General features: G+C 51.8%; 2 long non-coding RNA genes across 16 annotated transcripts in view; one reads left to right on the plus strand and one right to left on the minus strand.

Annotated features, from left to right (window-relative positions):
* LOC120097809 (uncharacterized) overlaps positions 1–593 on the minus strand; it is a 23,868-nt gene extending 23,275 nt beyond the window's left edge. For 7 of the 14 annotated variants that reach the window (XR_015641103.1, XR_015641107.1, XR_015641109.1 and 4 more), the window contains exon 1: positions 310–593. This is a non-coding gene — a long non-coding RNA (uncharacterized LOC120097809). The remainder of the gene's footprint in view (positions 1–309) is intronic. The other 7 variants (XR_015641105.1, XR_015641093.1, XR_015641096.1 and 4 more) reach the window with 3 other exon arrangements.
* On the plus strand, positions 487–6,470 carry LOC148000007 (uncharacterized). Of its 2 annotated transcripts, none has more exons than XR_015641112.1 (4): positions 487–733; positions 1,935–2,004; positions 2,954–3,135; positions 4,898–6,470. It is a non-coding gene; the product is annotated as an uncharacterized LOC148000007 (long non-coding RNA). The 2 variants fall into 2 exon arrangements; XR_015641111.1 differs by lacking the exon at positions 487–733 and adding an exon at positions 1,491–1,739.
* The last annotated feature ends 9,237 nt before the right edge of the window (positions 6,471–15,707 follow it).

Below are 15,707 nucleotides of genomic sequence, written 5' to 3' on the forward strand. Positions count from 1 at the left end.
GACCGGCAGCTAGCTTCATTATGCACTGGGAACCCTGTTTGGGGATTGGGCTGTGGTTTCTTTGGGATCCAGTCAGGAGCCTAAGTAAAACCAAAGTAGAGTTTCTCCTGCTCTACATCAAAGCCCAGGCTGGTTGCATGGTACCTGATCCTTCTCCAACTGAGAGCCCTGTCTGCCTGGGAACTCACTTCATGAGGGGTGCCCCTGGGCTAGGCAGGTAAGGTAGCAATGCCACCAGAGGGTTGCAAACAGGGCCCCAGAAGAAACTCAAGCAACTGCAGCTGTAGACCAACACACAAACTGACTCACCTCCAAATGGGCACACACGTAGTTGCGGAAAGAATAGACTAACCCACCAATCCAAAGGAGGGGTGCCTGGGCTCCCTTCGCCTGAGACAGCTGGGGAACGTTCTCGAGACATCATGTACAAGGGGCCAGCATCTATTCAGGGCTGCTTGCCAAAGCTGCATTTGTGCGTTTCGTCAGGAAGAAGCCTTGCAGCAGCCACAGCACTGCTAGGCCAGGTTCCTGCAGCTCATGACTGACCACGAAGACCTGGGTGACGTGTGCCCACACCTGACCAAGAACACTGTGTCCTGATCAGGACAACTTAGCCCAGGCACCTGCTGGGCGTGGGCCATACCAGAGAGTACTGCACCCTGCCCTTAGCTTCTCCCACACACGGAGCCGACGGCCACCTTGGCCAGCAGCCTAGCTGATTCTTTATACTGAGGTAAAACATACATGATATATACTATTTTATGGCTTGTGTATATATGTATGTGTGTGTGTGTGTTCATGTGAGTGTGTACATATAGGCACATGTGGGTATCTATGCATGCAGAGACCATACTCCTCAATATGTCTGGAGACACTGTCTCCCACTGAACCAACAGGGATTTCACCAACTCAACAAAAGGAGCTGACCAGTAAACTCCAGGATTCCCCCTGCTCCTGTCTCCCCAGTGCCTTCTGTTAAATGTGTGTGCTAGGATCTGAACTCAGACTTTTACGCTTCTGAAGCAAGCACCTTACCAACCGAGCCATGTCTGCACCCCACCCCCACCTTCTAACCATTTCTAAATACACAGACCGATGGCTCTAAGCGTGGCCACTGCTGTCACCTATCTCTAGAATGCTGTTTCCCAAACCAAAGCCTAGTCCCTACTAAACACCGCCTCCCCTCCCCCACACGCCCTGCCAACCTCTCTCCTTTCTGTCTATGAATTTAGCTACTTGTAAAACTTCGTGGAATGGAGCCAGATGGAATTAGTTCCCTTCTGCTCTTTTCCTAGGAGATAAAGACAGTCCTGTCCAAACGGTAGTTATTGTACTTGATTTTCTTTAGTTTTCTCCATTAGCATGCAGTAGAGGCAGTAACTCCGGCTCTCTGAGTTGTAAAGTCCGTTGTAAAATAGAATAGAGTAGGTCCCACCACAGTTAGTTCGTAGAAAGGTTTCATGCCCCGCCCCCTCCCCCAATAACTCCCCAGAGCCACACCTACTCATGCACCGACTGCATCTACCTGTTCTGAGAATGTCTGCTGGTGACCTACCACGACTCAGGGCTAAGATCTCCCTGCTTTATGACAGCAACGAGATTCGGTGGAAACAGCACTTGGTATTTTGAATTTGGGTCTGTTCTCTCATTAGCCGCATGCAGTGCGACTTGGGGGTGATACGCAGGGCTGTGGTGTAGACCCTATCTTCCAAAGCTGTTCCACCACTGCCAGGGAACAGGTAAGGTACTCCCCATAAGCTCCCCCACATTCACCAAGTTATGCGAGATATCTGGCACTTCGTGGTACACAGGATTCATTTGCCGAGGCTTGGCTGGACATGGGGCTGACCGAAGCGTTCTGAGCATATGGAGGGGGTGAGGTAAAAACTACAGTTTCTGGCAAGTCACTAACTCTCCATGCATTCTCCATTCAGCGGTATGAGGACAGCTAGCTGCACTTTGAACCGCGTGGTCTTTGAGACTGGCCACTCCTTCCGGTCACTGGTATGTCCGTAGCTAGATCTTCATATCATTGGCCCGTGGCACCCCTTGTTCTTGCACGGTATCTGCCCTGCTCTCTCTGCCCTTCAGTGCCTCACCTGTTGGCTGTAAGCCAAAGCTCCCTTTCCTTTTGTGGATGGATACATTCTAGTGTGTGTCTCCAAAGTGTCCGGGATTCATTCACTCCCACTACAGTGAATACTGACAACGAGGACAGGATGCTTGTGAAGGGAAAAGTGACTCCTCACAGGTCCTCGGTGGCAGAAGGCCATGCCACGCAGAACCCCACAGGAGGCCCCAGGGAAAGGTCAGGAGGTAGGGGTGAGGCAAGCAGCAGTAAGATTCCTAATTGTGGCCTCCTTGGGAAGGAACCAGTCAGACAGGGTGAGCAGGCTCTTGGGCAGAGATGTCCCTGTTGTCTCCTACCTGGACCCACATGAGGAGAGTAGATCTACAGTGTCTCAGAGTGGGGAAGCCTGAGACAGGAGGTACTGGAGGAGAGGCGGGATTGGTTGATTAGCAAGAGACCCTTTCCTAGGAATTAGCTATGTGTCTTTGCACGGTCAGTGAGGCCTCATAGGGCAGTCTCAGAAGAGAGGAAACATGGTTGGCACACACACGTACAAGGCATTTTTTTTTAATCCATCCACAAAAGCACATCCATCCATTAATACGCGCTCAGTCTGAATCTGCTGCTGGGAGCACACAGGCAGGCATCAGCTCCAGTCCTGGGCAGCCTTCCTATTTCTCAATGTCCGTATTTGTGTGAGAGAGAGGGAGGGTGTGTGTTTGTGCAAGAGCACAAGCGTGTGGAGCCCTGAAGGGATCCTCTAATGTCGTCAGCGCCTTTTCTTCTGGATGGGGTATCTCACTGGCACAGAATTGACCAAATAGGCTAGCCTGGCTGACCCGAGAAATCCAGGGAGCCTCCCACCTGTCGCTGTCTCCCCAGGACCGGGATGACAGGTGAACACCAGCACACCTGGGATGACAGGTGGACACCAGCACACCTGGGATGACAGGTGGACACCAGCACACCTGGGATGACAGGTGGACACCAGCACACCTGGGATGACAGGTGGACACCAGCACACCTGGGATGACAGGTGGACACCAGCACACCTGGGATGACAGGTGGACACCAGTACACCTGGCTTTTTTATAAAAGGGGTTTGGGGGATTCCACACAGGTCCTCAGGCACTGAGCTGTCTCCACTGTCCCAGCCTTCGCTTTGTAAAGGTTTGGAGTTGTTCGTTTGTTTTAAGAATTTGGGGAAATAGTGGGGCAGTGGTGGTGCAGGCCTTTAATCCCAGCACTCAGTAGGCAGAGGTAGGTGGATCTCCATGTCCAAGGACAGCCTGGTCTACAGATCTCGTTCCATGACAGTCAGGACTCCAAAGAGAAACTGCCAAACAAACAAACAAACAGCAACAAAACAAACTAACTAACTAAGTAAATAAATGTTTAAAAAGGGAAAATCCCTCCACATCCACCCCAAAGGCTGAATCATGAAATGGGTCCACCCACATGACTGCTCCCCTCTCAGAACCTTTCCTCCAGCATCACTGACCAGAGCAATCACGAAGTCTGTTTCTAGAGCCATAGCAGCACCTGGTCATCTGCTCCCTACAGTGGCAAACAATCCCAATGTAGCTTCATGGGAAGAGACAGTGCCCTCACCCCACCCCTCCCCACCCTCCTCCCTCTCCCCTGTAAGCAGGGGCTCTCGGTGCCCTCTGCCAACACAGAAGATAATTCACAAGCCCCTCAGGTTCCCACCCCTCTCTCCACAACCTCCCAGCTTGCAGAACCCTTTGAGGATTGTGTCTGTGTCTCAGCTGACTTCCTAGACCCTTGAAGCCATCAGTCATCAGAGGCGGGGGTTGGGGGGAGCCATCAATCATCAGAGACGTGGGGACAGGGCAAGGACAGGAGCAATCCACAGTTCTTCCAAGAAAAGGATACCCTGTCTCTTAGAACCCGATATTTTAGACTGTTTTACAGTCTATCTCGGATTGTTGGAGGGAAAGAGGTGGCACACGTAATGACACAGGTGATAACCATCTTCAAGAGCTAGAGAGGGAAGCCGCAGGTGACTCATTGCTGGCCCACTGACATACAGCTGTGGCCCGCTTAGCAATGCTGGAAGGTGGAGGTCAGCAGGAAGCTCGCCCTCCTCCCTCTACACCTCAGTCAGCCCCAGTCATGACTCATGGGAACCTCCCACATGGCTCCGAGGAGAGGAAGGGATGTGAAGGCCACTTTGGAGATGGCGAAAACAGAAAGGGAAAAAAGTGAGCAAGCAGCCAGTGAGTGCCCTGCCAGGAAACCAAGCAAAGAGTCACACCCGTAGTGACATCAGGCCAGAAGCCCTTGGCTCTGCTGGGGACCCTAGCTACTCTCACCTTGCCCTGTTCTTCCATTATACCGATTTGCACTCTGTCATCTCTTTTCTAGCGCCTGCCACCCACAGCTACACACACACACACACACACACACACACACACACACACACCATGCATCCATGCACCTATGCAAGTTGGGGCAGCACCTACCAGAGGACAGCACCCACATGGACTGGCTTCTCATATAGCACCCACCCCGGAGGCCTCGGTGAGGAGCTCCTGGGTGGGTGCAGAGAGACTTAAATGTGGCAGACGCTAGAATACCGTCAGCTCGTCTTGAACAGGCTCCTAAACCAACAGACGAAGCAAGGGTGGGGATCCTGTAGAAATGAACAGCAGGTATGAGGAAGAAGGGATCGGAGGCAGGGAGGGGAAGCGGGGCATTTCGGGTGGCAAGGAGCATTGTGCCAGAGAATCCTAAATAGAGTAGAGAATGGGTGAGAACCAGAACCGGGAACGTAGGTCTGACTGTCCGTGCTTCGTTGTTTAGATTTCATACAGGTGGGTCTGCACTTGGCTTGCGCCAGGAGGAAGAACTGCATAAAGCGGTCCTCGAGGCGCCTGTGAGAACCCAGCTGCTGTAGGTCAACCAGGGATTGCTGCCAAATGCAGACAGGCTACAGAAAAGTCACAGAAGATGGGGAGACTGACCGCTCTCCACCTACTGCCTGGGCTTAAAACATGGAGGTCCACCTTACTTAGATCCTAATGAGAGGTCTGGAGAGGGTACCCAACAGCCAATAGAGGTATCGCAGCCTCTCATCAGACCAGACACCACGCTCCCTATGTCCTGTGTCTGACTGGTGTTCCCTAAGGATTGAACCCTCAGAAGTTAACAGAGGAGGGAAACAGGCTGAAAGGAAGCATACACAACCACCTCTGGGGCTCAGAGGAGAAGCAGACAGTGCGGTCTGGACAGACGACAACATCTCGGCACTTTACAAGGTTCCAACGTCCAGGGGAGAAGGACCTCTGACTCACGGAACCACCCCAGGAATAAGACCAAGGACTAAACCATTCTGAGGTGAGAAGAGGTGACCACGGGCCCGTCCTTCCTGTTCACAAACCTGTCATCACGGAACCACCCCAGGAATAAGACCAAGGACTAAACCATTCTGAGGTGAGAAGAGGTGACCACGGGCCCGTCCTTCCTGTTCACAAACCTGTCGTCACACTGCTGCATGCTGGACATGCCTTGAGGAATAGTCAGAGAGCACTGTGTGCTGAGCATGTCTGGAAGAGTCCTGACTGAAAAAGGTAGAACCTGCCCAGCAGCAAGTAAACGCAGAGCTGAGGAGATGGATGTTGTCAGTAAAATGGCCATTTGTAAGCCTAAGGACCAGAATTTGACAGGCAACCCGAGTAGAAAGGCTGCGTGTGGTGGCAGGCACTTGTAAATTCTGTTCTGGAGGGGACGGAGGCAGTCAAATCCCTGGTGCTGGCCTAATTGCTAAGTCTCAGGTCCCAGTGAGAAAGCTCATCATCTCAAAGCCCAGGATGGACAACGGCTCATAAAGAATGACATCCGGTTGGGGATTTAGCTCAGTGGTAGAGCGCTTGCCTAGCAACCGCAAGGTCCTGGGTTCGGTTCCCAGCTCCGAAAAAAAGAAAAAAAAAAAAAAAAAGAAAGAAAAAGGATGACATCCAACAGAGATCGTCCTCTGGCCTCCACATGCACTTGCAGACGTGCGTGCACACCCACGCATGCACACTCAAGCTTGTGCATCAACACACAGGTAGGGACATCGAAGGCAACATGAGCGGATTAATGTCTGAACAGGGCCAGGCCCTCCTGTCTCCCAAGCCATGTACTGAGCTTGGCTGTGGACCCAAGTGCTTAGAACTCACCTGCAGGTGTGCGTGTGCGTACATTACTGCCCTGGCCCTTTAAATCTGAAGCACTGTTGAGGAAAATTACATAGAGGAGTCTTGTTCTTTTTTTTTTTTTTCTTTCCTCCTGTAAAGTTCAAGTCGAGAGAGACCTTTTGGGATGGGACAGTTGCATAAGCGCAGGATTAGCTGTCCTTGGTTATAAATAAATGGATGACTGTGGATGAGGAAAACCTGGCCTATGTCAAGGATCCGCCCCACCCCCATCCTCAAGACTTAGCTGGAACTGGCTGTTTGGTTTACATTCAGGCTTCATGATTCTCTGTCACTTGCTCCACAAACTTGCATCTTCTTCCAACCGCCAAGTGCCTGTATCCAAAGGCTTAGTGTCGCCCTGTAGTCTCGGGTTCTCTTCAACTCTCTGGCTTCTCCAACCCCATGGAGCACTCTGGTCATTAACATCTGCCTCCAATGGCCTCTCCTGGGGCAAGCGGCCTGGGACAGTTGTGAGTGTGCGGACAGAGCCACTATGGGGCAGCCTTCGCAGCCTGCTTGAACTCCACGTTCATAAATAAGTAAACTGAGGGAGGCCAGGAGTGGAGTCCCACGGGTGGGGTGCTTTCCTACCATGCAAGATGCCAAGATCCAGCCCCAAGCACCACCTAACCTAGATGCAATGGTGAACGTGTGTCCCTGGCACTTAGGGCTACAGGCAGGAGGGCTGGGAATTCAAGGACACTCTGTCACATAGGTAGTCAGGGGCTAGCCTGAGCTACATAAAACCGGCTCAACAAACAAGGAAGAAGGTGACCCTGTGGCCAGAGATGCTGAGGCCACACATCGCCACGGTGACTATGTTGGAGAATGGTTTCGTTCACTGTGCACTTCAGATGCTGGTTACTGTGGCCCGAGATCTGGTTGCAGTATGGATGCCAACATGGTCATGATCATTGGAACATCTCCTGTCTCGGTGATGTGTAAAGACTGTTTCCCACCACCTCTGATTGGTTAATAAAGTGCTGATCAGCCAATAGCTGGGTAGGAGAAGAGAAGAGAGCACCAGAGAGTGAGGGGGTGGGAGGGGAGGAGATGGACCATGAGGATTTGCCGTGAGAAGTAGAGAAGGGAGTGGCCATGAGGACTCAGATGGCAGGTACAGAGCCACATGGCTGGGAAGTAGTACAGGCCAGCATAGTCAGGGCTAGCCATCAGTCTCTGTGCCCTTCATTTGGGAAGAAGGGGGAACAGAAAAGCCCCCAGACCCACATTTACAGGCCTAGAGTTGGACAAGCCCTGCTTTAGTTCCAACTGCCCCCCACCCCGTATCTGTGACTTCATTTTAGATCAAGGGGACCCAGAGCAGGTTGGAGGGATGGTGCATGGCATAGAAACATAAGGGCTTGAATGCCACTTCCCGTCCTCAGAGGCGCATGCCAATAATTCTAACACGGGGTAGGAGGAGGCATGTGGATCCTTGAGGCTCGCTGACCAAACCAACCAACTGAAGCAAGGAGCTTCAGGACCAGTGAGGCTCAAAAAAAAAAAAACAAAAAACAAACCAAAAAAAAAAAAAAAAAAAAAAAAAACCAAAAACAAAAACAAAAACAAACCAAAAAAAAAAACAAAAAAAGCAAAAACAAAAACAAAAGGACGAGAGAGAAAGCGGTTGAAGAAGACCACTTACGTTGACCTCTGGCCTTGGCATGCATGCGGCATGCATGCACACATGCATTTGAACCTCTACACATATGTATATGTACACATGAACATATAGCTCTCAGCACACAGAAAGAGAGACAGGATGTAGGCTCCGGTATCGCTCATCATTCAGCCGTTAGCAACGATAGCTGTAGCCCTAATAGCACCCCAGAAGACAGACAGGAGCCGACATCCAAATCTTGGTGCCTCCATCTTTGATGGCACCAGTGACCCAGGACAAGATCTGGGGTGTTTCACAATGGACGTTCAAAAGCCAGGGTCTCTGGCCTTGGGAAGTTGACAGACAGCTATAGAAGCTGGTAGTAAACTGCCTAGTGGTAGATGCCTGTCCCTCTGCCAGCCTCGAGGCCACCTCAACTTTGCATAAACTTCTTTTGAGAACAACTTAACCTGGTTCCTCTGCGGGATGGGTGGCAGGCAACACAGAGGATCTCGAACAAGCTTCTACTTTCTGGGATCCACAGCATGTCCCCTCTTTCCCTAAGGGCCACTGAGCCTGGGGCTTGCTTCCAGCAGACAAGAGATGGGACCACAGAAGACATTCGCAGTTGCTCTCTATTCAGTTTCACCGTTGGTGGGGGCAGGGGCTGGAACCGGAGCTTCACGCACACCAGCCAAGTGTTCTGCCCCAAGTCTATGTCTCCGGCTTAGTTGTTCCAAATCAGTTGAGAGGGTTTATCAAAAAAGAACATGAAGTAATTAGCAGCCTCAGGAGAGAAGATCCCGTCACACACTGCTTGCACAGAGAGCTGCCAGGAAAGCCATGGAGGGGCCTCGGACAAGGAGCAGAGAGAACCCACAGCTGGAGTCTAGAGCAGCCTCCCTGGAGCCTGACTGACTGGTTTTCCATCAGGCTGTCCTGGGTGTTGAACTTCAGCTTCTCTTGGTATCCAGAGCTCGCCACGCTGTGATTGAAAGGGGGAATTTTCCACAGGTGTCCCTATGCTCTACCGGCAAACCACAGGGCTCACTCGCTCGTGCCCGTTCATTATGGAATAATGAAGTGTTTTACTACCTTCAAAACCAGCGTGAAAGGACTGGGACTGTAGCTCCGTGCATAGAGTGACTTTGCCTAGTGACTGCAAAGTCCTGGGTTCAGTCCCCAGCACCACAGAAACTGGGCACAGTGCATACCTCCCAGCACCGTGGGAAGAAGTTCAAGGTCATCTTTGGTAATATACCAAAGATGCTAGCCTGGGCTACACAAGACCGTGTGTCAGGACAAACCAGCCAGAGACCTCCTAGTGCACTTTGAACAATGGCTTCTTGCTCCAGTCACTCTGTCCTTCCTCAGGGTGAGAATCTCATCTTAAGTGAAAGAGCGGGTGTTCTGGATGCTGTTTCATTTATGCTGACATTCAGTGCACAGTCAGCACTAGGCACAGCGAGCACGAAGAAAACCAACATAAAGGTGTGCTACCCCCTCGCACACACCCTGGTCTGGAAGGCCACAGAAGGATTTGCAGCCCAGGGTCCAGTGAGTCCAGTGAGCTTTCTCCTCACCCATGGCTCTTCTCTCTCAGAAGGTGGTCACTTCAGTGCCATGGATTCATGGAATGCAGTGGAAACGTCTAGGGATCTCCCCCTGGAGCAATGGTTTTTAAAAGTTTCTTTTGTTTTTTAGTTATGAATGCATGTGTGCACATGCACGTGTGTGTGTGTGTGTGTGTGTGTGTGTGTGTGTGTGTGTGTGTACACATAACTGAGGTATCCTCTGAGACCAGAAGAGGGTGTTGGACCCCCTAGAGCTGTAGTTACAGGCATTTGGAAGTCTGACAGGTACAGGGAACTGAATGGACCCCAGTTTTCTGCAAGAGCAACTAGCACTCCTAACCACTGAGCCATCTCTCCAGCCCTCAAGGGACAATATTTAAATGAATGAAATATCTACCATGACAAAGGAAACCAGTTGGAATGAATGACAGCTACACATTTCTTTAAAAAAAAAAAAAAGTTTGGACATCCTTCATAAAAGCACGGGGTAGCAATCAGTGTTTAGTCTTTTCACTGCTGGTCCCAAATGGTGCTGAAGAAAAGATACACCAAGGTGCTCTAACATCCTCCCTAAAAGAGCATTCCCTGTGGTGCTACCCGAGGTCAGGGGTCAGAGTTGTCATCAGTAGAGAATAAAAATGCCCAGCGGTATAGATCAGTGAGTAAAGTGTTTGCCTAGCATGCGGGAGGCCCCGGGTTCAATCCCCAGCACCTCATAAACCAGGCATGGTGGTATACTCCTTAACCCTAGCGCAAGGAAGTTGAAGGCTAGCCTCCGCTAGTGACTCTAGGGCCAGCAAGGGCAACCTAAGACCCTGACTCAGAAAACAAAACTATAAAAAAAATTAAGATGTTGAAATTGATAATTAATAACAACAAGTTGTCTTCCGTTCACAGATGTTTGTGAAGCCCCTGGTCATCTGTGTCACTGCCAAGACGGCACCCTAGATCCCGTGTTCCCACTATGTTCTCACTGAAAGTACTGAGCATGTCTCTTCATGTCATAAGCAGGGGGTGGGGCTTGGGCTCTCTGGTAGAGCGCTGGCTGAACATCTGCGCTGTCTGTTTTCACCCGAATGACAAACAAGTAAACAAGGCCCCAAGAGGAAACAGAAAGGGACATGACACTTGCCCATGACCTTCAAACACAGACAGATTCCAAGTTCACGGGTGTCAGCCTATGACGGCACAGACTACTGGGCTCTCACCAGGCCCTCAGAGGCATATTGACAAAGACCCCACCGTAACCTGCTATCCTTTCCCCAGTCTATCGCTACCCAGGGTCAGCTCAATGTCCCCACCCAAAGCCCCAGTGGAGGCCACCTCCCAGCATCCACACCCCTAGCTGGTGCCAAACTCAGCGAAGGCAGACAGAATGTGGCCCACGGCCAGGAGAGGAGAAACAGCCTTTGGAAACCACTAAATCATCCCCTTTGTTCTAAGTACCCCAAGACGGTAGAGTGATCTGGAAAACAAATTCCCATGAAGTGATTCATTGGAAGGAAGAATGTTCATGAGGCCGACTTCTACCTAAACCACCTGAGTAATCTACAGGGTGGGGCGAGTGGGGGGGGGAGATGTGGGGTATTCGCCCTTTCTCCACACGGAAGGGTTGTTTCCCGCCGAGAGGGTCATTCGGCCTGCTGGGGAGCACATCTGGTCGAGAGCAAGCCAAGCTGCTGATGAATGTGCACAGACAGAATAGCTAGTCCCGGAAAGCCAGGCACTGCTACCCTGTGTGGCCCTGGTGCCTGCAGAGAGGACGTTGGCTCCCTGTCTACACAGCAGGAACTGACACACGAGTGCTTCACACAGGCCGTTGCTGAGTTTTGCTCCACCCTCGAAGAAAACCCACCCTCTCCCCTCCGCCCCCAGACGAAGTCTCCTTTACAATGCTTCCAGGACCAGAGTGGGAATTGCACAGCTCTGATTGTTTGGGTGGGCTGGTCCCCGGGCCCTCTGAGTCACACCGGAAGAGGCATTCTCTGCAGGCCCTGCAGGCTTTGTCTGTACAACTTGTCTGTTTCCTGTGCCACCCCTAGTCCTTCCTCCACCTGCACACACTGGCACTGACTACAGAAAGAACCGTTGCTGTATGTGCTGGCCTTAAAAGGGAAGACAAAAAAAAAAAAAAATTAGTCCTTCCTCATCAGCTTTCTCTGAGCGGAGAGAAAGGGAAAAGGGAAAGCCTGGAAGACATCGCGGCTCAGGGACCTTTCCTCCTGCAGCTGAAATCCTATGAAATCCAACATGGCTTCCCGACCCCTCACGGAGAAGGGGAACCCTTCCGCAATACATCGTTAGAGAGAACGTTCTCATGCTCCACCATCTGTACCCTCAGAACCCTGGGAGTTCCTCGGAGCTGCTCAGAGTAGCTGTGGAGGAAGAGAAGGCCGGGGAGACTGGGGCAAGCTAAACACCAAATTCTAGTGAGAGTGCAGAGACCAGGTCATGCAATGCTCAGATCAGCACCTCCTGCTGACTGCCTAGGCCACAAACAGGCCAAGAAGAGAAAAGGGCTCTACTCTGGGGGGTTCTCTGGGGGTGTGTGGCATCCTCTCTGTGGCCCTATATGGCTACAATTAGTCACCAAGCTTGGGACGTTGCACTGAGTGGCTGCTCTGTGTGACTGGCCTGCTAGAGGAATAGTATGAGATCAGCAGCAGAAACTCTGACACGGAATTGTTCCTGTCTGAGGGAACTGCAGGGACAAAAATGGAGAAGAGCATGAGAGAAAGGAAGTCCAAATTTGGGATCCAGCTCAAGGGGAGGCCCCCGGGCCTGACACTATTACTGATGCTACGGTGTGCTTTCAGACAGGAGCCTAGCATGGCTGCCCTTCGAGAGGCACAACAAACAGCTGAAGGAATCAGATGCAGATACTTACACCCAACCAAAGGACAGAAGCCGGGGGACCCTGTGGTTGAATTGGAAAAAAGCTGGAGGAAGCTGAGGAGGAAGGCAGCCCCATGGGAAGACTAACCTGGACCCCTGAGGTCTCTCAGACACTGAGCCACCAACAGGGCAGCATACACCAGCTGATGTGAGCCCCCACCTCACCCCCACCCCCGGCACATATACGGCAGAGGACTGCCAGGTCTGGCCTCAGTGAGAGAAGGTGCACCTAACCCCAGAGAGACTTGAAGCCCCAGGGAGTGGGGAGGTCTGTGGGGTGGGGACATCCTCTTGGTGACAGAGGGGAAAGAGGAATGGGGAGTAGTTTGGGGACAGATCAGAGACCAGGAGGAGGATGAAGGCTGGACTGTAAAAGAAGATTAAAGAGTAATTTTTTTTTTTGGGTTCTTTTTTTCGGAGCTGGGGACCGAACCCAGGGCCTTGCGCTTCCTAGGTAAGCGCTCTACCACTGAGCTAATTTTTTTTTAGCCCCAAGAGTAATTTTTTTTTAAAGACGCTAAGAGGTCATTTCAGACAGGGATGGCCCAGAAGGGACTTGTGGGGAGACAAAGGAAGGTTCAGAGAGGTGGCTGTGGAAGACATACCACTTGGCCAAAAAAGAACAGCTTTCTTGGGGGGACTGCACATGTGTTGATCGGGCACCGGAAAGCCGGAAAGCCGGAGCGACGGTGTGAGGAGAGGGAGGCTCAAGAACCAATGAGAAAGCCAGCAGCGTTGCAGCAGCAGCAGCCGTGGGAGTTACTCATCCAGAGCAATGAGCAATGGAGAGCCTTGAGCCCCTGACATGGAGACATCTTCACGGGGTGGAGAGCAGAGAGAAGAGCTCGTTCAGTCCAGGTTGCTAACAGCGGATATGGCAACATGGATTGGCGTTCTTGAGCCGGAGGCACAGCACCCACTGAACCCCACAGAGGTGGGGGTGGAAGTGTGAGGGGAGAAAACTCTCAACATGGAGTTCCAAAGATTCAAACCTTCAGAGCCCCAAGCTGAAATCTTCTTATACTAAGACAGGTTGCAGCCATCAAACAGCTCAACCGCTCCAAGGAGCCTAAGGGGCTTGGATGGTTCTGTCCGTTACTAGGGAGAGTCGCTAAGTCACCGAGCAAAGTGACTGAGGCCACCAGACAGAAGCTCAGCCTTGAGCGGCTGCTGAGCCAAGGAGAGGCAGAGCCCACAGGCCCGCCCCGCTGCAAAACGCAAATGTTCCGTGTTGACCGAAAAGCTCACTGAAGGAAAACGCCTGCTGACGCCCACGAGGCCCCTGACCTAAAGGGGTGTCACCACCCTGCTGCGGGGCCAAACTGCAACTGCACACCCCGCTCACAGGGTAAACAGACTCCAGCTGCCAGGGCCACCCTGGACCCTCCCAGAATCACAGGAAACAGGCCGCTGAAGTTTCCTAAATCCAGCAGCCTACTCACCGTGGGACTGAGTTTCTAAAAACTCCGTAGTCTGCTTTGCCTCTCCCTGCCCTTTGACTCACACCCAGTAAATAAACTGTGGGCCTGCTGCCCTGACCCTGGCCGGAGGAGCCTGGGGAGCTCTGTCACAGTGACCACCAGGTCCTGCCTCCTCCGCCCACCCCATAGGCCACAACACAGGACAGCCACACAAAACACGCACTACATACTCACTACGCACGCTCTAGGCACACACACGACATAGACTCACATACCACACACACACAGCACCCATCCCACACTACCCAGACACACTGTATGCAGACACACACAACTCACACATACTACACACATGCATCACACGCCCCACCACGACAGAAAAACATACTTTACATACATACGCAGTATGCATTCACATCCTACATTACACACACACACACTATGCATACATGCTACACTGGCACACGCAACATAGACTGCCACACCACATTCCCCCCCACACCCTAATCTGGAGCTGTCGGGCAAAAGGATCCTGTGTCTCGGCCCTAGCCTCACAGCTTGAGAGACGGTTGTCTTTTAAAGCAGCCAGACCTCAGACCTTCATACCCCTTGATTTGGGTCAGGGACCTTTACACAGTGACAGCTGCTCATAGCTGTGTGCAGTGCCCCAGGTCAGACGGCCTCATGATACAATTTCCCACAGAGTCTGGAAACATTGGGATCCTCCTCCCGTTTGGACCACACCTGCAATTCCCAATGAGAGGAACAGGAGAAACAAAGAACTAATCTTGACCGTGCAAGGAGAAGGAAAAATTTCCCTCAGCCAAGGATGTCAGGCCTTGCTCCTGGGTGAGGTCCCTGTCCTGAGTTCAGAATGCTTTCCCAGTGTCATTGGAGCCCCAGAATTGCTCCAGCAGCCCCTTCTGGCTATGTGTGACCCCTGTCCCTTCAGACTGGAAAAGGAAACCCCAGGGTCTGAGCAAAACCTGATAATGTGGTAATGCCACCAAAAAAACGCTCCCAAGCAAGGTCCCTCCTCCGTGGACTGCTCAAAGGGGCTGCTTACCAAGCATCTCTCAGACAGAAGGGCATGGCGGTCCCATCTGACAGCCAGAAGCAGGAGAGGGAGCAGGGACAAGGGAGCTGCATGAGTCAGAAAGGTTTGGTAGCTTCTCTCCATCTCAGAAGAAGCTCTGCAGACTGTGCCCCAGGCTAACCTTGTCATCACTTTAGACAGTTTCTTTGTTTTTATTTATTTATTCTTCAGTGCTAGAGATGACGGGCAGGCCTTGTGCATGCCTGGCAAACATGGTACCCCTGGGCTAAGCTCCCAGAGGAGAGGGCATTGGCAGTGGCACCCAGAGATAGCCTTGAGCAGCCTCGAAGATGGAGACTTTTCTTAGACAGCGTCCCTTCTACTCACCCTGATTTTGGAGTTTTCAACCTACCCAGTAGCTACTTTCCCATCTTAATCAGCCTATGATGGTGTAATTCGCTGTCGATGACGTTATAGACAGTGTTGCTTTGTTTCAAATTAGTTTGTATGTCTGGAGGGGGGAGGTGCATGGGTAGCTGTACCCTTTGTGTACAAGTGTGAGACCAGAAGGGGATGTCATGTATCTTGTTCTACCCCACCAAACCTTCTTCCCTCCAGACTGTCTCTCGCTGAGCCTGGAATTCACCATTTTTTGGCTGGGCTGGGATCCTCCTGCCTCCACCCCCACCTCGACAGCACTAACATTGCAGGAATGCACAGACGTGCGTCCATGTGGGTGCTGGGGATCCGAACTTCAGTCTCTGAGCTCTTGCAGCAACCCTTGGAGCCTTACCTCCCACCTACCCTGACCCTGGCCTCCACACACTTTCTAAGAAGTTTACTAAGGAGTCTATGGATGAAATTCTGGGAAGGGGAGGAGGGTTGAGTCTGAAGAAATCCAAAAA

Source organism: Rattus norvegicus, chromosome 17 (assembly GCF_021556685.1).
Source record: "Rattus norvegicus strain SHRSP/BbbUtx chromosome 17, alternate assembly SHRSP_T2T, whole genome shotgun sequence".
Classification (NCBI taxonomy): Eukaryota; Metazoa; Chordata; class Mammalia; order Rodentia; family Muridae; genus Rattus; species Rattus norvegicus.